Source organism: Thermobia domestica, chromosome 4 (genome assembly GCF_964235325.1).
Source record: "Thermobia domestica chromosome 4, izTheDome1.hap1.1, whole genome shotgun sequence".
Taxonomy (NCBI): Eukaryota; Metazoa; Arthropoda; class Insecta; order Zygentoma; family Lepismatidae; genus Thermobia; species Thermobia domestica.
The window spans coordinates 183,430,474-183,455,277 of record NC_137457.1 but is presented as its reverse complement, the minus strand read 5'-3'; the positions used below and the strand labels follow the sequence as shown (position 1 = coordinate 183,455,277).

Sequence of the window (24,804 nt, the reverse complement as noted above, 5' to 3'; positions counted from 1 at the left end):
TATTAGTTACTTATATTTATCTTGCATTAATTATATATTTCTTATATATTAGTTATATTTATCTTTCCTATGTTAATTTTTCTTTATATTCATGTTTTCTCTTAACTTATCAATATCTATGTTACTGTAATGTATTAATTTCTCTGATATTTCTTAATTATTAATCACCAGTATCTTTCTCTACAGCTCAATGCCCAACTATAAGTAAAATAAAGGCACAATTGATGCAAACACACCCCATGCCAAGAGAGAGTGCGAAAACCTCTAGTGGCAGATTAATCTCATCTTCTGCTTTTTAAACAATAAAGATGTTCCCCAAACCTGCCTCCCTCAAAAAAAAAGTCTCAAACACGTGATAGGCCCTACCTATAAACTTTAGCCTATGAATCCATCGTATTTTCCACTATTAAGACTAGATGATATGCTTTTATTAGGAATTAGGCAGTCTGCACTGTAACAGATTTAAGGGAAAATAACATTATTTGTTAGTAGAACACAGAGATGGACAGATCGAGGTTTCATTTTGTGAATTATTTTGAAAAGGTAGCCCCACTTTCTCTGATCAGAAATGTATAAAACTCTACAAATATAGATATTAATTTTAAGATATTTTTGTCTATTAACTATTCAATAATGATATGTTTCAGTACCCAATCAGCAACTGAATACCTGAACATTTACTGTTAATTTACGCTGCATACGTACTCGCATTTGTGATACCAGTAAAATACTCAACTTGGTTGGGGTATGCTATCAGAGAGAACTGCATTTGCTGGTAACCATACGAGTTTCTATTTGAAAATTATTTCAAGATATTTTTCTGGCGTTTCTATTTTCCGTATATCTTTATTATTTGTTCTGATGTCGCTTTGCTTAACAGGAAAATAGTTCGCTTGTCCATATCTATAGTCCACACGTCGTTCTAGATACAATAAAATACGTTTTGTTTCACGTCTTTCTTTCTACGTTATAACTCAAAAGAGATGCATTTTATGACAGCTGTTCAAAATATAAATCAATTCCTTTTCATTACTCAACCAAATCATAGTTCTTCAGGACAAGCTAAGTTTACAGTTTGAAGATATGAATAATGAAACGAATTGATTTTAAGTTTCCAACATTTTAATAGCACATGAAATAATAACAATAATGCATATGTATTAGGGACATACTTCTATTGTAATAGTAATAACCTACACTTCAGGCGTCACTCAAATAGAAAGGATACATTTGGTCTTGCTATTAATCTTCAGGAGCTGCAAATAAAATAAAAGAACATATAAGTTTTGGATTCCATGTTCAATAGTTCTCCTTAAATTTAATTATAGCATACCATAAGGACAGTATGTCGTTATGTAAATCTTATTATACTAAGAACCCTATCTGTTTGCTAACATATTTCTGACAAACGATTAACTGAAAATAATGTTATTAATGCACTATTTTAATATCCTAACACCAAGTATCGTTTGAACTCCTTGTGGAGTTTAAAATGTCGGTTCGTCGGGATCTTTCGGTAATGAATGCGCTAAAATATCAAATAATAGTATTGATAAAGTGGATACATTCAAATATCTAGAATCAATATTAACAGACGAAAACATTCTGAAAAGAAATTAATTATCAGCCAAAAGTTATGAATTCGTGTCGTTATTCAGTTAAAAATCTCTTGTCGTCGCAAATTCTGTCAAGGAATTTGAAGCTTAAAATATATAAAACGATAGCCATGCCTGTTCTGTATGGTTACGAAACATGGTCGCTTACTCTGGGAGAACACGTAAACTGAAAGTATTTGAAAAGAGGATTCTGAGACCAATATTCTGACCTAAATGGGGAAAGGGAATGGGGATGGCGCAAACTTCATAACGAGAAACTACATAATTTGTACTGTTTACGAACATTGCTATTGTCACCAAATCTAGAAGGCTCATGTGGGCAGCCCATGTAGCCAGAATGGAAAAAAGTGGGAACGCCCCTAAAGTCTTAACTGGAAGACCAATCAGAAAAAAGTCATTAGGAAGATCTAGGCGCAGATGGGAAGACAATACTAAGATGGATCTCTCAGAAATAGGAATACCAAGTAAAAACTGGATCCAGTTGGCTAATTATAGAAGTCAGTGGAGAGTTTTTTTTTTGTGAAAGCGACACTGAACCTTCTAGTTTCATAACCCATAGAGTTAGATAGTTAGTTTAGTAATTTCTCCCGAAAAACTATTTCTTTCTAAAAGGATTTGTCCCATTAGTTGTTTAAATATTCATTTAGATTATATACTACTTACTAGCTTCTAGGGAACGAACAATTTTATGACATAATTAGAATTCATTGAAATGAAATGATCAAAAATCACCTTGAAGCCTACACTATTTGTTATGTATATTTAAGTACGAAAGTGCATGACACTGCAAGTTTTAGTTCAAAATGTATCAATAATATAATACAAGGAGTTTTCAAAAGAACTTAATCAAATATATGTATGATTGGATATTTGGAACCACGTATCTTGGTTTTTGAGAAGTATGACGATGTTCGAAGTTATATGTCAAGGACATCATCATTTCCATATATATAATCCTTAAAATTTGGGTGGTTAGTATTAGCCTAAAAAAATAAATTAACATGAGGTACAGATTTAGATGGTAAACATGTGTAAATATGTATCTATTTGTAAGTAGTAGTGCGAGTTATTTCATTTGAATAAATTTGCATATATATATACCCTCACATGTATGAAAGAGAGCACAGTATATCAACCAATATATCTAATCCTAAAATTTCATGGAAGAGAGTGATATATATTGTTAAAAAGGATAATACACACCAATCATACATGACAAATACTAGTATTATATATAAAAGGGAATGCGGAATACTAGTACTAGTTAGTATATATAAATACTAGTATATAAAAACTAAGTATATGTATAGTATTTTACATGTATGATTGGTGTTTATTATCCTTTTAAACAATATAACACTCTCTTCCATGAATTTTTAGGTTTAGATTTATTGGTTGGTATACTGTGCTCTCTTTCATTGATAGCGTTGTCAAACTGTGCATCCAGGGTGATTTAAGTTAAACTTATATAAAGTTACTCTTTTTATATATACTGTGTATGTCTGTACAATTTTCCCTCCCTCTAGTTTATGATCATCAAGTAGTATGCATGTACCACACGATCTATTTTGTTATCTTAATTCGTTGTTGTCTGGTGTACCGTCATCCTGCTTTTCTTACCCAGTAATACGGATGCTTATGAGCATATACGTAGACATTGCTGACTGGTCCTACAGATTAGTACTTTGATTCTTTAGATGAATTTAGTAAGGCTTAAGACGCTATTGCAAATACAAATTACTGCGACATTTCTCCTTAGGACAAAGGAAAAGATTATACAGTGTTTATCATGTGATGAAGATTTCCAACGCTGTTATTGATATATATATATATATATATATATATATATATATATATATATATATATATATATATATATATATTGTGTGTGTGTGATATTCTGCTATGTTCATATGCACAAGTACACACCTAAATTGATATACGTATAAAATCAGATACACAATCATGCGTTTCAGTTCATAAGTTCAATTACATTCCGCACCTTCTCTTATGATTTCTGATAGAAGACTAAGCACTTACGTGTATGCATGGTTATTACATATGTTCAACATAAACTCTAATCTCTTGTACTGGGTTCTAAGATCAAAAAAGTACACACGCGGTGTATTCTGTGACCACCTTGTGGATGTGAACATATTTCTTGTCAAATCTACTCCATCGCTACACTTGCGAGGGAAGCTTGATGGCTTCATGGTTGGATAGAAGCCTTACAGAGCTTTTGTCGCTCCAGGTCACAGCCAATATTTCATTATGTGATTCAAATCTGTAGTAAAATGTTCCACGCTCCTTTTTCTTCGTCTCCTTATCTGTGGAATTTGAATACTTGTTCATTCTGTTGAAGCGAACAGTTCCTTGCATCAATATCTTGCAAATGTTTCATCAAAGAAAATCCGGTGAAGAAATTGCCAAAGAACAGTTTGTGAGTCTTTGGTTTATCCAAAATAGAAATCATTTTCAGAACGACAGAAGGCTCAAGTCCGAATACACTTATATCATCAGCTCCAGGATCCTTTGACTTGCCTTCATACACCTGTTCCCGGTAACAATAACCTGTTTCAGCGGAACAGGTTGCTCATTATCTGAAACTATTCCTGACGGGTTACCACATATAAACTGCTTGAGGTAGTGATGACCCTAATACCGAACCATTAGTTCATCAATACCCAGATTGTCAGAGAACACACCAAATTTTAGAAATTTTTGTTTAGTTTATCGATCAATAGGCGAACTTTGAAAAGCTAGTCCCGTTGTTCTGCTGTAATCTGTGAGAGCTTCGAGTTGTCGCTGAGATGGAGAAAACCCTTGATTTCAAGATACCTCTTACTCCTGATACATTTTCTCACACATTCGATATCCATGCCATCGTCTTCACACCAATACAGGTGCTCTTAAGGAGTAGAATGATAGCCAGTGAACAGAAGAATTCCAATAAATTTCTTGAGGCACTCATTTGAAAGTTGAAAAGTATGAATATTTTATTATGTGGTATATGCCATAGTCTGTTGGACAATATGTGAGATAATTTGTCATCAAATATCTCAGAACACACTACCGGGGTTTTTCCTTTCACTTTACTACCAAGATTATTCTCCCTTGTTTCTACAACTTCCGAATTTCGGTACACTTTAGTGTAATTATTCTGTTTCTTCTCACACTTTTAAATAACACGCATTTTTTAGCAGATTGTGGGGCTTTATTTTCTTTAGTTTTATGGGTACTTGTCGAACATACAAGCAAATTCACCAAATCTGTTTCATGTCATCCGGTCGCACAATGAATTTCTGTCCAGGAACATCTTCTGGTTCTTCATCATAAACAATATTGTCATCAATATCTTCATTGTCAGACACTCCATCGACATGTTCTGGAGAAAGTTTCACAATATCTATAGAATCAATGTCCTCATCATCACTGCCAGATGTCCAAAAGTTCTGAAAATTCACAATATCCTCAAGTTCATTCATAGAAAGAAGCTTCAGTCGAGCCATTTCCCTTAAAACGCAAGCGCAAAATATTTGCTGAAATTCTATTCAGTGTGATCCCCAAATGGGGCTTTATGTGTTTGTGTCCACCGTACCCACGCAAACTACACTGACATAAACTCACGCTTCTCTTTTATGATCAGAACGGTGTGAGTGCAGCAAGAAGATCACTTTCGATTCCCTGTCACAGGCGATAACCTCTGGAAGAAATTAAGGTTCTAATTTTCTTCTAGAAAGGTAGATGGCGTTACTAGGTAAATTAAACTATGTGAACCCCGAATGGGATCACACCAGCTAGTGGGTTAAAATGCTTGTGTTTATAAGTAAAGAGCTAGAGAATAGTGGCAAAAACGTTGCATTTTCCTTACAATATTATCTGGGCCAGATGAATGTCACGTAGATATAATATCAATAAATAACTTAGAACGTGAAAATGTGCTCTCTAAGTATATTGCATGGTTATATGCGGCAAATCCGTAATTATACGACTGCATATTTTTAGCGAAGAGTTGCATTGCCCAATCGAGAATGAGGTATTAATCTTACAAAAACAATTCATCAAAAATAAACTAAAATTAATAGGTATCAATTGTTCTAATAAGCACTAACCAAATTTTGCTGTGATAAGATAATTAGCAAGAAAATAAGCTAAAGAAACATATTTCTGCGATGGTATTTAGAGAAAAAAGAAGTGATTCAATGGAAAATCGATATTGTTATTTCTTAGTGATTAGGTATAATACACACACTATTAATGAAATAAAAAATATTGTAAATAATTTGCTCCTCGATTATATGTATGTAAGATCATTGCGTCGAAAATGCGCCCCCTTAGGACAAAATGAGCTTTTAGGTACAGCTGGAAGAAGGGAGTCCGAAAATCAATATGAACTGTAAAGTTTAATACCTTCATAAATAATTCCACCAGCAAGCATGAAGAAAAATGTTTACAGAAAGGCAGAATACACCCAAATATGCCAAACAGTAGTAAGGGCGCATATTCCCCGAAGCTGGGGCAATATGCGCATCGTGTGTAATCACGTTTACAAACCAAAATGTAGAACCACTGTCAAGCAACACATCAAATATCTGTCACCCTAATGTAGAACCACATTATGAAATCATACAATGAAGCAATACTGCAAACTTAAATGCTGAAAATATCAAGAAATTATGGGGAAACTTTCATGAAACGAAACGTAAATTCATTATTTTAATTTTGTAATACTGAAACTATATTTTGTTACCACTGAAGTACTTTCCCTTATTAATAAATTATAAATGTTGTTCAAAATCCTTCTGTCAAGTATTATAACTTCTAACATAGGAGTGGAGCATCTGAACTGTATACAAACTCTTGTGTTTGTATAACATGGGTTGAACAGTTACAAACAAAACACTATCGCCCGAAGTAAAACTATCTTATTTGTGACAGTGATCCAGACGAAGGAGATCATGTCTTGGGCAGATAGCACGAAACATGATACCACAGTGAGTATTTGATACACTGTATTGACACCTGACAGTTTTCTTCGGCGTATCCATTACAGATATCACAATAATTGCTTTTGTTACGAATTGACGGTTATCAATAGCCCTGCGATACAATATTTTTCCGTGTTTCTGACTTTCGTATTTCATTTTTTCCTGTCTTCTTTCGGAAGCAGTAGCCTTAGTAGCTTTTACCTGATGTAGCACAGTTAAATAATGATTAGATGTAAGAATACTAGCACTTTAACATGTTCTTCCCGTAGTAGCAGGAGATGATGTGTCATTGTGTCAATGGATGCAGTGACCGAAATGACGTGGTTCACGATGGCCGTTGATATGTAGAGCTGTTGTCATCTGACACCCATGAAACATTGCTGCATATCACATTACGTTCAGTTTGAGACAATCGTGCAATCTCATTATTCCTATTCCGTACAAGCTGGCTCTGCTGATGGTATTGGCGACTGTCTTCTTCTGTTGAAGATTGTAAATCCTCAGATCGACTGCATGCATATGCAGGAACATCATCTGCGTTTAACGGAATAGTACCGGTCACACGAAAAGCGCTGAGTGCCTTACCAACAGATGGAGATTTATCCTCGCGACTATACGCACAAGAAATTAAACAATTCCCTTTCGGTCAAGAACACAGGCTTACATATATTCCGGCATTTGTATACTGAACAATTATATTACAGATTGGAGTGCTACTCACGTTATAGAACTCATTTTGAGGTCTAGGGAGATCTAGATACCACGAAACGAAAAGTGGCGTACAAATTTTCCGGAAGTCTTAACATGGTAACGACTGTATAAGGTAGCATTTCTTGTGAAAAAACTTAAAAAGACATTAGTAGATTTTTTAAAGTTAATTCCACCTATCAATTTGCTTACAAATGTAGTCGTTTTGCAGTTCCGTAGGAAAATATACTCATTGTTCTCCAGGATGCGCATTTTCCCCGTACGTAGCAGGTCGCATATTTCCCCAAACACAGTACACACTTATATGTCGTCCTGCAGCAAGACTAGCATGCTACTCCGAAAATTACCATCTCCCTGTGTAAGCCATGCATTGCTTTCTCGGTAGCTACCGAAGTCGCAATCCTCTTTGCTTTACCTTTCTTCTAAAGCACAATACACAAACACTTAATGTTAGATCTGGCAATTTTTTGATTTGTGAGCGAAATTGTTATTTTTGTGCACCAACGCATAGCAGTGGTATGAACGTCCTCCTGTCAGATAAGAGAAAAACCTTAACACAGCAGCTTCTGTGACAAGCTGTCGGTTTTCTTACGAGGTGCGCATTTTTCCCCGTGGCGCATATTCGACGCGATGACCTTATTACTTTTCTACAGAAAAATTGCACGGGTATTACAGAACGCGTTGAAGTTTGATTAATTCTCTTACGTCTTGTCCCGTATTGAAACATGTAAATTTTTATACGTAAACAAATAAATTGAACTTCAAGAAGACTTCTAATTTTAACTTAATGCTATAGTCAATGCTATAGCACCTCATTAATACAATCAATTACTGAATGGTACTTAAGGGATTATGAATTTCAAAAAATGATTAGCAACCAACACCGATCAATTCAGAAAAACACAATTCTACTCCGGAACACAACACTTACTAAGCAGCAATAGTCGGTGTTAGCAGTAGAACAAGAAATATACTTCCTCGTGCTACTAAGTTTTATTCTAGAACTTTAAAATAATAATGACGAAGATAGGAATCATTTACGTAAGAAATTTGAATAATTCAGAAACTACGATAGTTAGTTCGCTTGACTCATATTTCAATTAATGTTAACATCTATGAAAAATGGCAAACAAGTTTGAACAATAATTACCTACCTAAATTTTGTATGCACCGACCTAAATTTAACATTCAGAAAAAAATTAAAACTACGTTAAAAACAACTATGGAATAAAGAAATGGAAATGGAAATGTGATAATTTATTATAGTTTTTGTTTGTAGTTTAATGATAACTTCAACTCTAAATTCAAACATAATCATAACAAATCCGAACATAAACATAAAAATATATTATCATCATTACAATGATTACTCTTACATTATTCTTGGTATTCTCCAGATTATTCTTAAAAGAATCAGTGTCTTTTATCGTCAAATGTATGCATATGAAATAAAATTTAAATTCTTTATTTAGTATTGGAATATATTTGACTTTTTTTACAGAAAGGTAAACAATAAATTTTGAACAGTTAGTTATGGGAGAAAAGCTTTTATAACAATTTTCCAGGAGGTAGTGTACCTAAACTGGAAGCCACATTTCCCCACTGAACTCGTATGCTGATACGTTCTATCAGAAAAGTAATAGCCCGCTTGTCACCAGTAAAGTGTGCAATACGTTGGTCTACTTCTTTGACAAAATTGAGCCCATCGACTCCCCAAGTTCCGCTCTTTCCAACGGCTACGGGCACGAACATGTATCTATCGAGCAGATCTTTTTATTTTCTTCTTTTCTCGCATTCTCTGCGGGCTGTAATAGCTCCTTCTCGAGATGAAGAAAGAGTGAGGTTAGGTGACGCGAAAGTGTCAGAGCAGGTGAAATCCCAGAGAAGAATCCCTCCCCCCTTCTATGGTACCAGCGTCATGCCATCTGGTCTTTTGCCATCAGAACTGTTACACCCCACAGGTTCACGAACAAATGGAACTTCCGCCGATGTGAATGCTCTCCAGATAATGTCATACACGTTTAAATTCCTCACATGTCTTCCGGAACTACTTATACAAGACAGACCGTGTAGACCATTCTGATTGACTGATGCACCACATTTACAGCAGTTGTGTGATTCACAGATGTCTACTCCTAGGCGAAGTGGAACTGCAATACGAAAACTTTCGTTTGGAAGGTGCAGTCCTAGGGTGTTTGAAGGTAATGCTGTAGCCAAACACTTGAGGAGGCGAGAAGTCTAGCCTTAACCTCTGGACTGTCTGCTTCTTGTACAAGTAATAACACTGATTGATATAATTTTATGATTGGCTTGTCCCAAATTGATTGCGAACTTCTCCCATTTATTTCAGGAGGGCTTCAACCAACTGGGTTAGCCCAGTCATATATGCAGTCTTGGACATCGGATTCTATGTGAGGCTCAATCAGTTGGTTGAGGAGTATCTCAGTGGTATGGGGGGAGCCATAGAACGACGCTAAAAATGAAGGATATGCCAAATCGACAACCCAACGAATACCAAGACCTCCAAAATTAACTGGAAGGGAGGTCTGTATCAATGCGTTGCTATTTACGTTACAGTTGAGTAACGATTTCAGTCAAAATTTCAGAACGGTGTCAATTATTATCCAATGTGTGATATTACCTGGAGCTCACTAATGCTAAGAACTAAATTGTACAATCTTGATAGGCCTCAGAAACAATTTATCCCATGGAAAAATCACTAACATAATTCGTAGCAGTGATGATCACATTGATTTGGCAAAAACATTATTCCACATTAAGCCATCTATTGTTGACGATATTAGTAAAGTATTTCTCTTCCTGAATAAAGAAAAAAACTGATCTAGCTTCCATGGTAAAGTCAATTGTATTGTTCATGTTTGAAACATAGTTATCTTACAGGCATGCATAAAAAGATATACCCATATAATAGGCACCTTTGTTGTTGTAATATCTGGATTGACATTTGACCATTACAAAGGCAGAAAATGAGAAAATAAAATGTCAAATTTATTATATAATTTCATTTTTATTTTATTATTTATTCACGATTCTTATTTTATTTTGCAGTTGATTGAAACAACTTATAAATTGTTTTAGAGTGAATATTTCGTGAGTGATAAATATCTTACATAGAATATTGCAATTATGGAAGTCAGCATCGTCACTAGCTTCAAATTTTCTTAGAGTAAATTTTTAAAGTATGCAACAGTACGTAAACCACGAAAGATGAGAAATTAAAAAGCTACTTACATTGTATTTATTGCAGCATTCTCCAAACATCTTACTATGATATTCTAAAAACCAGGAATCTTATTTATGACTATAGATATGTTTGGTTCAGAGAATTTCGATAGTCATTTATTTTTTCCTTACATCCATGGTGCTATCCGTAACATAATAATTAAAACGATTATTTAAAGAAAATATTCATGTTTCATTTTACCCCGCAATCTTCTGAATTATTATTTACACTGCTATAAGCCTATTTATGTTGACAATGGAATAACTCTGTTTTGTTTAGATGTTACAAAGTACCTGCTACAGTGAATATTAATTTTTCTCAATGCAAAATATGACACGATATTGAATATGACATTGGAGGACCATTAAAAAGTATCAACAAATTGCATTGTGTAAGGTGAATTAATTAGCATTGACCATGAGTTCCATATTTTAATTCGGCTTTGAATGTTAATATAAGAAATGGTGATTTATAAACGTTCTTCCACAACGCTAGGTACATTATATTGTGTTTCCTACCTAATCAAAATCATTTAATCAGTAATTACTAGATATGAAAAAAAATTGAAATAAATATTACATTATATGTCTCTCGTTGAAAATTATCATAATAAACAGTTAAAGAGCTATCCGACATTTTGGTACTCTATACACTGCAGTTTATATCAGTAACACTGTTCATGATAAATGTTCTGAAATATATTATATTTATCATTACACAACATAAAAATAACATTTTACACACAATCAGTTGCAATTTCATGAACAATGATGGAGAAATTAAAATTTAGCGTTTTATACTATGTGAATAAATGGTTTATTCTTATATATCAAGAAACTAAACTCATGGTTTAACTCTACTTGAATTTCAGTTTTATTTGCAGAGATGTGCCTCCAAAAATTACTTCAAATTAGATGGTATTTTCTTGACTGATGCTTGTACCGTTCCATGTTATAGTTCCGTCATAGACCACAGGTCTTTAGTAATAAGGACAAGTAATTAAAGTGGAATACAAACATTAAGACGACCACGTTAGCGCATGTAAGTCGTTTATGGTCTTTCCTGACCCTTTCTGCAGTTTCCTCAAAGGAAACTTCCAACACTATGTCCAACTTGATAAGGTGATCCAATATAAATGTTTCCAGCTCCAGAAAGAGCTTGCTTTTGATAATATTGTAAGAAAAGATTATTAAAAGTTTTTGATGTTTTCACACTGGTGGAAAATGTGGTTCAACACATGCACTTCGTAATGTAAATGAAAGTGGAAATCCTGTATTATTTCTAATATCTATTTATGTGTTAATTAATTATGTCTTTATGTCTTTATTAAGACGACTTACAAAAATGGTATTATTTTCATGAATGTAGGAATTATGAAAATTTGTGAATCTGTTGTGTATATTAACTAACTTTATCAACTAGAATTGTTACAAACTTCCATTCATTACTGTTTGCCGATTTGAAAAAAGTTTATTGTTTTGTTCATTAATATTTAAAATGGAATGAGCAGAATTAATCTCAGCAGTACCCACTTCCCACCTTTTACGGATTTCAATTCTTTGATGAGCTTTAGTAATTCATTATGTTAAAATGTTGTCAGGAAAATTTTCCATAGAAGTATTACTGGGAAGCGTAACGTAACGATATCCATCAAGTTCCTTTGTATTTATTCTTTACGGATAATGTCGGTATCCAGGAGTCTATAGAAGAAGGATATTCTCTCCAATGAAAAAGATATTCCTCCTGTCATCTTCCTTTCTTTTCCGTTTTATTTTATCTATCTAGAACGTTTCTGATAAATTGAGAGTTTGTAATTCCTCTATGCAGAACAATCGTTGCAGTGGTGTCTTGTTTAAATCTCTTATTTAATAATCACTAGGATATCAGGTGAGTAGTAGAAAATGGATCGATCTGGCTCATAATAGAACAACATAGGACATAAGAGAACAACTCACAAGCCCCTGGGAAAATGACCATATTACACCGTGAGCCCACGGTCTTTTACGACCTCCATTTTAGGGGTGAATTTATTCCCTTTTATGAGCACTTTTTAGGGGGTGTACTCGTTCTCTTTTACGAGCACATTTTTAGGGGTGTACTCGTTCCCTTTTATGAGCATATTTTTCAACCCTTATTTTAACAAAGCAGAAATTACACTGAGACTATGAACATACAGCAGAACAGATTCGTTCCCTTTTATTAGCACTTTTTAGGGGGTGTACTCGTTCTCTTTTACGACCTCCATTTTAGGGGGTGTACTCGTTTTCCAACCCTTATTTTAACATAGCAGATAGCACAGCTAATAAAAGAGCATGGCTTATTTTTCAACCCCTATTTGAACATAGCAGAAATTACGAACATACAGCAGAACAGAGAATACGTAAGATTCATTCCCTTTTATGAGTACATTTTTCAACCCCTACGAACACATAGCAGAGGTGTATTCGTTTTCAACCCCTACGAACCCATAGCAGAGCAGATAATAAACACAACATCCTCCATTTTAGGGGTGTATTCATTCTCTTTTATGAGCACATGTTTCAACCCCTATTTGAACATAGTAGAAATTACACTGAGACTATGAACATACAGCAGAACAGATAATACATAAGAATACGTAACACACAAGGGTGTATTCATTACCTTTTATGACCACTTTTTAAGGGGTGTACTCGTTCTCTTTTCCAACCCCTATTTGAACATAGTAGAAATTACATAAAACTAAGACAATAATGAGGTTGTATTCGTTCCATGGAAGATTAAACATAGTCCATTTTAAAGGGTGATCTCGTTCTCCAACCCCTATTTTAACATAGCATAGAATACACTGAGACTATGAACACACAGCACAACAGATAATACAAAGCACATCTAATAAAAGAACATTTCTTATTTTCCAACAACACATAGCAGACATAAGACTACGGGGGGTGTACTCGTTCTCATTTTTCAACCCTTATTTGAACATAACAGATAATACATTCGAGCACTTTTTCAACATAGCAGACAAAGAACATAGCAAAGGGGTACGAAAACATAACATCCTCCATTTTAGGGGTGGACTCGTTTTCCAACCCTTATTTTAACATAGCATAGAATACACTTAGACTATGAACATACAGCAGAACAGATAATACATAACACAGCTAATACAAGAACATGGCTTATTTTCCAACAACACATAGCAGACATAAGACTACGGGGGGGGGTGTACTCGTTCTCATTTTTCAACCCTTATTTGAACATAACAGATAATACATTCGAACCCTATAGCAAAGATTCTTTTAAGGAGTGAACTTGTTGTAACCTATATTTGAACATAGCAGAGATTATTTAAAGATTGTAGAGGAATGCGAAACTTCCGTGTTTTGTTATCAGTTACATAATAACTTCCGCCATATGTAGATAATTCTCATTACGTCATTCATCCGGATTTTAAAAAAACATTGAGCTAGTTTTCTCTTTAACAGACAATAACTTGTCATTCAACGATAGGAATCCCTGAACGTAATGTAATCAATTACAAAGGTATAAAAAAAGAGGGGAATCCCCGAGCATGACTCATATCTATTGCGCAATATTACGCAATGTAATCACACAGGTATAAAAGACTGACCGACATGTTTTTTGTAATCACTTCCTGTTTGCTATTTGAAGCGTAAAGTTCAGATATTTTTTGTGTGTGTGGTTTATTATTAGTGTGGTTTATTAATAGTGTGGTTTTGTTTTCTTTTGTAAGTAAGACATTTTATAATAATAATAATAATATTATATTATAAAAACTCAGTTCAAAATTATTATAGTAACTTTGAGTTAGTTTTTAAAGAAAAATGGCAAAAAAAAAGGTTAAATCAAATACTATCAATTCTGATACTCTATTTAATAATAATTTTAAAAAAATATTTTATAATGTGATACTGATTTAAATGAGGATAGTGGATGTTTTTTAAAGAATAAAAGAAAAGACTGTTTAGATACATTAAAACAGGAACAAGATAATTCATCTTTTAAAGTAAATTTTTCTTTGGCTACAACTTTTGTAAAACCAGTAGATTTAGAAACATGTCGATTCTTTGTAAATAGTGGTAACGAAATTATTTTACCGAGTACAGATGTGAATTTTATAATAGAAAAACTATTTAATAAAATTTTAGTTGAACAAGAAAATAGAGCAATTAAGAAATTAAGGTGGTCTTTATGTTCTGAACCAAACCATCACTGAGAAATTAAAATTAGTAAATATGATCCTCTTTCCGCTTCTTCTTTTATAAAATTACCTCAATGGATTTTATCCAAAAAGAAATGTGTTATAAATATTCAAAATAATGATAATAGATGTTTTATGTATAGTATTCTAGCTGCGTTGCATCCCGCAAAAGATAATCCACATCGTGTAAATAATTACATACAATATATTAATACTTTATTACCATTATTTGAAAAAACGAATATAAAATTTCCCGTCGAAATAGAACACATAAGCAAATTTGAACATATGTATAATTCTGTATTTCCTAAGGAACAAATTTCCGTTAATATATATGGCATTGATTATGATCATGAAATTATTTTTCCGTTACGTATAAGCGAAAACACAGCTGTAGATAAACGTATAGATTTAATGTATTGTGAAGAAAATTGCAACACTCATTATTGTTTAATAAAAAAATCTCAATGCGTTATTGAAGAGTCATAAAGAAAAAACTTATGTAAAATTGCCTCAATGGATTTTATCCACAAAATGTGTTTTAAATATTCAAAATAACGATAATAGAAGTTTTATGTATAGTATTCTAGCTGCGTTGCATCCCACAAAAGATAATTCGTATCGTGTGAATAATTACATACAATATATTTATACTTTATTACCATTATTTGAAAAAACGAATATAAAATTTCCCGTCGAAATAGAACACATAAGCAAATTTGAACATATGTAAAATTCTGTATTTACTAAGGAACAAATTTCTATTAATATATATGGCATTAATTATGATCATGAAACTATTTTTCCGTTACGTATAAGCGAAAACACAGCTGTAGGTAAACATATTGATTTATTATATTTAAACTCTCATTATTGTTTAATTACAAATTTAAATGGTTTATCAGACATCAGTTAGGTAGTCATCAAACATTTATTTGTAGACGATGTTTAATAACTTTTTATAACAAATCAAAATTAGATGAACATGACAAACTATGTAAAGAACACACTCCAACCAAAATTAACATGCCGAAACAAGGAGAAGTTTTAAAATTTCGAAATTTGAAATTGTTATTACAGAATGATGTGATAATAATTGCAGATCTGGAGAGTTTATTAAAACATAAATAAACAAAGTGGATCTCATACAATACAAATTCACCAACATATACCATGCAGTTTTGGTTATATTGTATGTTGGAGTAACAACTATATGAAATCAGATTTAGTTATTTATCGGGGAGAAAATGTATCGATGAAGTTTATGTCTGCTATGGAGAATGAATTAAGAAAAATCATAAACATATTAGATCAACAAAAACCATTAATACCATTAAATAGTTCTCAGTTACAGGAGTTTAACCTATCCACTGAATGCTCGGTTTGCGATAGTAAATATACGAGTAACAATAGAAAAGTTAAACATCATAACCATTTAACTGGTCAGTATATTGCCACGGTGTGCAACAATTGTAATTTACAAATTAAACGTCAAAGTAATTTTATCCCTGTCTTCTTCCATAATTTGTCTGGGTATGATGGACATTTATTTGTGAAAGAATTAGGTTGCACCCCTGGAAATATTTCGGTAATTGCTGAAAGCACTGAGAAATACATAACATTCTCTAAGCACTTTAATTTTAATGGTAGACCTATCGAGTTACGTTTTGTAGACTTATTTAAATTCCTGCCGTATAGTCTCGAAAATTTGGTGTCAAAATTAAAACCTGAGCAATTTGTCTATACAAAGCAATATTTTTCCGATGAAAAGTTTCCTTTAATTCTCCGTAAGGGAATTTATTTTTATGAATACATAACAAATTTAGATACATTTAAAGAAACTGAATTTCCTGGAAGAGAGGCGTTTAGTAGCAAATTGAATGGAACACAAATTTCCGAGACTGATTATCAATATGCAAAACTGATTTGGCGTGTGTTTAAATGTGAAAATGTAGGGGACTACCACGATCTATATTTAAAATGTGATGTACTTCTCACAGCAGATGTGTTGGAGAATTTTAGAAAGACATGTTTAAATGCTTTTTGTATTGATCCGATTAATTGTTTTACTGCACCTGGGTTGGCATGGCAAGCCATGTTATATAGAACAAAAATTGAACTTGAACTTTTATCAGATATCAATATGTATATGTTTGTAGAAAAATCGATTCGCGGAGGTATTACTCAAGCTGTGTTAAGGTATGCCAAAGCTAATAATCCTTACGTACATGATTTTGATGCGGAAAAAGAAAAATCTTATTTACTGTATATTGACATGAACAATCTGTATGGACTATCAATGATTGACTATTTACCATATGGTGGTTTTCGGTGGGAGGATACAATTGACAATTGGCAACATAAAAATAAAATTATCAATTGGCCCACGGATAGTGAATGGGGATTTTTTCTAGAAGTGGACTTAGAGTATCCAAATTATTTACACGAATACCATTCTGATTTTCCGTGTGCTCCCACTAATGAAGTTCCACCGAATGGTAAATATTCAAAATTACTATTGACACTTAAATCGGAATCGAATTATATCTTGCATTATAGAGTATTACAATGTTATCTAAAAGAAGGTTTAATATTGGTAAAAGTACATAAAATATTATGGTTTCGTCAATCTAAATGGCTTGCATCTTATATTCAAGAAAATACTCAACGCCGTGCAAATGCTACATTTGAATTTGAAAAAGATTTCTATAAGTTATTAAATAATTCTGTATACGGAAAGACAATGGAGAATGTACGAAAACGAATTGATATAAAATTAATTAAAAATGAAAAAAGTGTAAAAAATTAGTAGCGCAAAATCAGTTTCAAAATTGGGTAAAATTGGCTGATAATTTGGCATTGTTTCATATGATAAAAAAATGTGTAACCCTTAATAAACCAATTTACGTAGGAGCGACAGTTTTAGAATTATCAAAATTAGCACTATATAACTTCCACTATAATATAATGAAACCTCGATATGGGGATAAAATTAGAATTGCGTATATGGATACTGACTCTTTCATTTACTATATTAAAACTAACAATATTTATAACGATATAAAAAATATGAATGACTATTTTGATACCTCAAATTATCCTGAAAATAATTCTTTATATAGCACAAAAAATAAACACATTTTGGGTAAAATGAAAGACGAATTAGGTGGAGTTCCTATGATTGAATATGTTGGGTCACGAGCAAAAAATTATGCAATAAAAACTGGTGAAAATAAACAATTGAAAAAATGTAAAGGGATCAAGAAAAATGTAGTTAAAGAACAAATTACGTTTAACGATTATAAATTATGTCTATTTGAAAACGAAACGATCCATAAAACACAATTTGAAATTAAAAGTAAAATCAGGTGACAAAATTAGCGTTAGATCCGTATGATGACAAAAGAAAAATTTTAAATTGTAATATACACACTGTTCCTTGGGGGTATCATAATAAAGATTTAACATGTACGATTTGTATATTGTAAATACGATATTTTTTTTTGGATATATTAGTATTAAAAAAATATGTCACAATCAGCTCGAGAACAAATATTTGCAGAATTACATAAAAGTGCAAGACGAAACTATCCTCGAATACCCGTTATAACGAAAGGGATTCATGATTTATGGCAAGCTGATTTAGTTGAAATGAATAGTGGAAAATTGAAAGTTCTAGCAAAAATTAATCGAAATTACAAATATTTATTAACTGTGATAGATACATTCTCTAAATATGCTTGGGCTATTCCTGTGAAAAATAAAACTGGGAAAGAAATTACACAAGCATTTATAACAGTACTGAGAAAAGCAAACAAAAGCCCTAAATTTTTACAAACTGACAGGGGTCGAGAATTTTATAACTCAGAGTTTCAGAAGGCGATGAACCAAAATAACATTAAACATTATTCCACGTACAGTGATGTGAAAGCAAGTATTATTGAAAGATTTAATAGAGTCATTACGTAATTTAATGTGGAGAAAATTTACACTGCAGGGAAATTATAAATGGATTGGCATTCTGCCGGAATTACTACATAAATATAATAATACTATTCATTCCACTATTAAAATGAAACCTATCGACGCTATTAAAAAAGAAAATGAAAAACATCTATTGCAAAAAGTTTTCTGTGATAAAAAGAAAAAGTAAATTTAAGATAGGTGAATATGTAAGAATTAGTAAACTTAAGCGTCCTGGTTTTGATAGAGGTTTTACACGCAATTGGAGTACAGAAATCTTTCGAATTGCTAAAGTTTTCTTCACTAATCCTCCGACATATCACTTAGTAGACTCAAATAATAAACCTATTGAAGGAAGATTTTACAGACACGAATTACAATTAACGAAATTTCCAAAAACATATTTAATTGAAAAAGTTTTGCGAAAGAAAAATAATAAGGCCTATGTGAAATGGTTAGGTCTGCCAAAAAGTGAAAATTCTTGGATTGATTTAAAACATACTATATTGTAAAAAAAAGAGAAGTCAAGAATTTATAGGTGAAGCATGTCGTCACAAGTATTTTAAATTCTAGCAACACTGTAAATTTTCGTTGCTTAGTTAAATTGTCATCATCATCATCATCACGAAGTCTATCAGTATCACAAGTTCTTCCAGAAACGCTGTTTTTTTATGTAAAGGAGAAAAGAAAGCAAAATATTTAAAAACGCTATTTAAAATAAATGCAATATATCTGTAATAGAGATGGAATGGAAAATTCCTTTTACATGTATGGTAGCAGGTCCTACAGGTTGTGGAAAATCATATTTTTTTAAAACATTTCTTGACCATTATAGTAAGTTATTTAAAAATATTGTATGGTGTTATGGTGAATGGCAACCGTTGTATGATACTCTTTCAAACTGTACGCTTAAAGAAGGTTTACCTCAAAATAATGAATTTCAAGCACACGAAGGTCCACATCTTGTCATTATTGATGATTTAATGGGTGAGTGTGACCATCGGATTGTAGATATTTTTACTAAGGGTAGCCATCATAGAAATATAAGTGTAATATTTATAACACAGAATATTTTTCATCATCAAAAAGGAATGCGGGATATTTCGTTAAATTGTCATTATATTGTTTGTTTTAAAAATCCTAGAGACCAAGCTCAAATTAATTATCTCGCACAATTGCACATGGTTATTTACTCTTTGATTTAAAACAAAATACTCCTGATGAGCAGCGGGTTCGAACAAATATCTTTCCAACAGATTCTTTTAATTATGTTTATGTACCTGTAAAAATAATAATTGTAATGTGGTTTATATTCTAACAATTATTTGTGCTTTAATAGCCGTAAAAAAATGATTAGTAAGGAAAATGCACATTTCTTAAAACTTTTAGCAAAGTCAAAACCGAAAGCACGTAAGGCAATTTTACAAAATGCAGATCCTGATTTAATTCGCTCTATCTGTGAATGTTCCTGTAACGTATTACAGGGAAATGTTCCATTAAATAAAACAGAGATAAATAAGCTAAAAAAATATAAAAAGGAACTGAGATATTTGGTAAAAAAAGGTCCGTCATTAAAACAAAAGAAAAAACGAATAATTATACAAAAAGGTGGTTTTCTTACTGCTTTGCTTGCACCTATTATTGGAGGTATACTATCTAGTTTAATTAAATAATTATGCAAAACGCACAAAAACTTATTTTAATCTCACCAGAAAAATTACATCATTATCAAACGATATCTGATCTTGATGATGAAATGAAAGAAATTTTAAATAATAAAAGTTTAAATGCAGAAGAAAAATGGACAAAATATAGAGAAGTCTTACAAAAATATTTAAATATTATCCAAAAACCGGCAGCAGTTACAACAACAGCAACTACTACTACTACTACTACTACGGAGGAAGAAGAACAAGAGGATGATGATGAGGAGGAGGATGATGAAATAATATCTACTCTCCCTGAAATTTGTAAACGTAAAGCAAGACCTTTATTACGTAAATTGAAACAAAATCCAAATATTCAATGGGACGATAATGGAAATGTGAATATTAATAATAAATTAATTCCAGGTGAAAATATAGTGGATTTGATATCCGATTTTGTTAGATGTCGTAAGAAAAATATTTCAGTTGTCGGCTGGAAACCTTTTGCTACATTATTAGCAAAAGCCAATATACCCTTAGAGTACATTGGTAATCCTCAACGAATAGATTATATTAGAAAACTAACAGAAGACGAAGAAGACGAAGAAGACGAAGAGGATGGTCCTCCACCCCGTAAACGCAAATGGTGTACTTACAAGCAATAATACTAATATTCTATTGTAATCTATTGATATTTTTAAGTATATAGAAAGAAAGATGAATGAGCCCTACCTTAATTATTACATACATCAAGCTGGAGGTGATTATAACGTGTATAGAGGTACAGCATATCAAGAAGGTTATGGCATTGGTAGTTTTCTAGGAGGTTTATTTCGTACTGTATTTCCTTTATTAAAACAAGGTGCAAAAACTGTTGGTAAAGAATTGATACGTACAGGAATTAATGTAGCAGGAGATGTACTAGATAATAATAGACCTATTGAGGAGTCTTTGCATGATCGATGGAAAGAAGCTAAAACAAATTTAAAAAATAAAGCTCAAAATAAATTAAATCAAGTGTTTTAAGGATCTGGAAGAAGAAAAAGAAAGAAAGTTCATTTTAGTGGTGGTGGTGGTGGTGTGAAACGGATAAAAAGATCCAAAGATATTTTTGATTGATTATTGAGCAAAGTGATAGTTTTTATATCACACTTCCTAGCAATAGTTCTATGAAATATGTTCCTCAAAATACTCTTGCTTGTTATACTACTAAATTATATCAACCTATTGTACTGGAGAAGGGAGTGTGGGAAACAGCTGTTGTTGAAGTACATTATACAAGTACATTTCAGAATGTTTCCAAATATACAAATAATATTTATTATCGTCTCATGAATACAAAAAACTGGAACATAACTCAAATCTTACCAGGCCACTATTATCATGTTGATGATATTCTATCTCAAATTAATCATAAAAGGGATATATTAAATTTACAATTAAAAGTCAAAGCATCAGTGAAATGAATTGAGGTTAATAGAGTAATAAAAGATCAAGAGAAGCATATAGAAGTACGCCTATCTCCTGAACTAGCCAGAATACTAGGCTTTGATCATATTCAGCAAGAAGATATTGCAGTTGTTCATTATGCTCGTTATCCACCTGATTTACAAAAAGCGCTACCTACACTTATGTATATTTACAGTGATATTGTAGAACCGCAAATGGTGGGTGACACCGTAGCTCCATTGTTACGTATTATAAATACAAATATTACAGAGCATGGTATTAATAATGTACATATTTTTGATAATCCTCATTATGTGCCAGTGCAACGTAAACAATTTGATCAAATTATTATTGATTTAAGAGATAGTACAGGTAATCCACTTCCTTTCCAATATGGCAGTGTATGTGTAAAATTACATTTTCGTAGACGTAGTATGGTATTGTAAATTTTACCATGTGTGAATATTAATAGTAAGAAACGAAAATGCAGTGTGAGTGTATGAAATCAGAATTAGATTTATTTGCTGGTTTACCCACTCAAACCAGTATTATAGGTAATAAAATAGTTCCATATAAGCCTGTGGCTTCAATAGCTGATAATGCACCAATAGAATTTGTAGTCCCCGGTCATGGGGATGACTATATTGACTTACCGCACACAATGTTATATGTTAAAGGTAAAATTACTAAATCAGATGGTTCTAATTTAACTTCTGCCGATAAGAAAATCGGCCCTGTAAATGATTTTCTCAATGCAATGTTCAGTGAAGTGCAATTATAATTAAATAATCAAATTATTTCCTACTCTTCACATACATATCCATATCGATCGTATATTGAAAAACTACTAAATTATAATGCTGAAGCTAAAACAACGCATCTTCAAACATCAATGTGGTTTAAAGATACTGCGGGCATATGGACAGTGTGGCCGATGCTAATGTAGGATTTAAACAACGTTTTCTTCTCACTGCTTTAAGTCAGTCATTTGAATTATTGGGTTATATTCATGCTGATATTTTCAATCAGGAGAAATTTTTACTGAATGGTGTACAATTGCGTATTAAACTAATTCCAGCTAAACCTACATTTTGTCTAATGGGTGACGCAGATGCTGATGGAAAAGTTGTAATTACAGATGCTACATTGCTTGTGAAAAAGGTTGATGTATCACCAGCAGTTAAAATAGCACAAAATAAAGTATTACAAAATCCTAAATTTAGAATAAAATATCCTATAACAAAAGTGCAGGTGAAGACAGAAACTCTGCCACAAGGAATTATGGATAGTACACTTCCAGATCTGTTTCCAGGCATAGTGCCTAAACGTATTATTATTGGTTTTGTTACTAATACTGCTTTCAATGGTACTTATCAAACAAATCCATTCAATTTTCAACATTTTAGTATGTCATTTTTTACACTGTATGTTTTTGGAAATCCAATGCCCTTCAAACCTTTACAACCAGATTTTGATAATAAGCTATATGTACAAGCATATTCTACGTTATTTACAGGTTTAGGTATTTATTATTCTAATCAAGGTAATAATATTTCACTCGCTGAATATCCTAATGGTTATACTCTACTGGTGTTTGATTTAACTCCTGATTCAAGCGCAAGTGCTGCATTTCATACTAGTCCACAACGGCAAGGAAGTGTACGTTTAGAGGTTCATTTTAAAGAAGCACTGCCATATCCTGTAACAACAATTATTTATGGTGAATTCTCTTCAGAATTAGAAATTGATTTCCAGAGAAAAATATATATTAATTAAAGAAAAAAAGGTTAAATACAATTGAGCTTTATGAAGCATTACAACAAAATTTGCCTAAAGATCATTTTATTGGTGTATATGCTGCTGATGAGTTACCTTTGTTTATTCATACATTTCCAGCCGCCATAATTATAAATACTGATTCTAGTAATAAGCCTGGTGAACATTGGGTTGCTGTTTATATATCTAATATGTGTGTGGGAGAGTATTTCGATAGCTATGGTATACCTCCCTATATACAACATCATATAAGGTTTTTAAAACGAAACTGTCTGTATTATACACGGAATAATAGACGTATTCAAGGTGATTTATCTCAATTTTGTGGACATTACTGTTTCCCATAATTAGCATGTCGTGCATCGGGGTATTCGATGCAGGATTTTTTAGACAAATTCTCACTCACTACTATTGATGCTAATGATATTATGCTTTATTCATTTATGAGAGTATGATGATGTTATTTTTTTAAACTCCGCCATTGGCGGTCCCAAGCCCTGGATGACAAAGGAGGAGGGTTGGGGGTGTTGCTACCCCCGTAAAAGAAAATAATGTTACATTAAAATAGGGGTTGGAAACGAGTACACTTCTATTCTCTGCTATGTTAAAATAAGGGTTGAAAAATATGCTCATAAAAGACTATGGGTTTAAATAGGGGTTGGAAAATAAGCCATGCTCTTTTATTAGCTGTGCTATCTGCTATGTTAAAATAGGGGTTGAAAAATGTGCTCATAAAAGAGAACGAGTACACCCCTTAAAATGTAATGAATCTTACGTATTCTCTGGTCTGCTGTGTGTTCGTAATTTCTGCTATGTTCAAATAGGGGTTGGAAAAAGTGGTCATAAAAGAGAATGAATACACCCTTGCTATGTTACGTATTCTTATGTATTATCTGTTCTGCTGTATGTTCATAGTCTCAGTGTAATTTCTGCTATGTTGAAAGAAGGGTTGAAAAATATGCTCATAAAAGGGAATGAGCACACCCCTAAAAATGTGCTCGTAAAATAGAACGAGTACACCCCCTAAAAAGTGCTCATAAAAGGGAATAAATTCACCCCTAAAATGGAGGTCGTAAAAGACCGTGGGCTCACGGTGTACAATGGTCATTTTCCCAGGGGCTTGTGAGTTGTTCTCTTATGTCCTATGTTGTTCTATTATGAGCCAGATCGATCCATGTTCTACTACTCAGGTGTTATCTTCTTCACT

At 32.5% G+C, this 24,804-nt stretch overlaps 1 long non-coding RNA gene across 1 annotated transcript in view; it reads right to left on the bottom strand.

Moving 5' to 3' along the window:
• Positions 1-1,110: 1,110 nt before the first annotated feature.
• LOC145683413 (uncharacterized) overlaps positions 1,111-24,804 on the bottom strand; it is a 38,107-nt gene continuing 14,413 nt past the window's right edge. Inside the window, exons 3-4 of the long non-coding RNA XR_014131084.1 lie at positions 8,467-8,487; positions 1,111-1,256 (exon numbers count right to left, since the gene is read on the bottom strand). This is a non-coding gene — a long non-coding RNA (uncharacterized LOC145683413). The remainder of the gene's footprint in view (positions 1,257-8,466; positions 8,488-24,804) is intronic.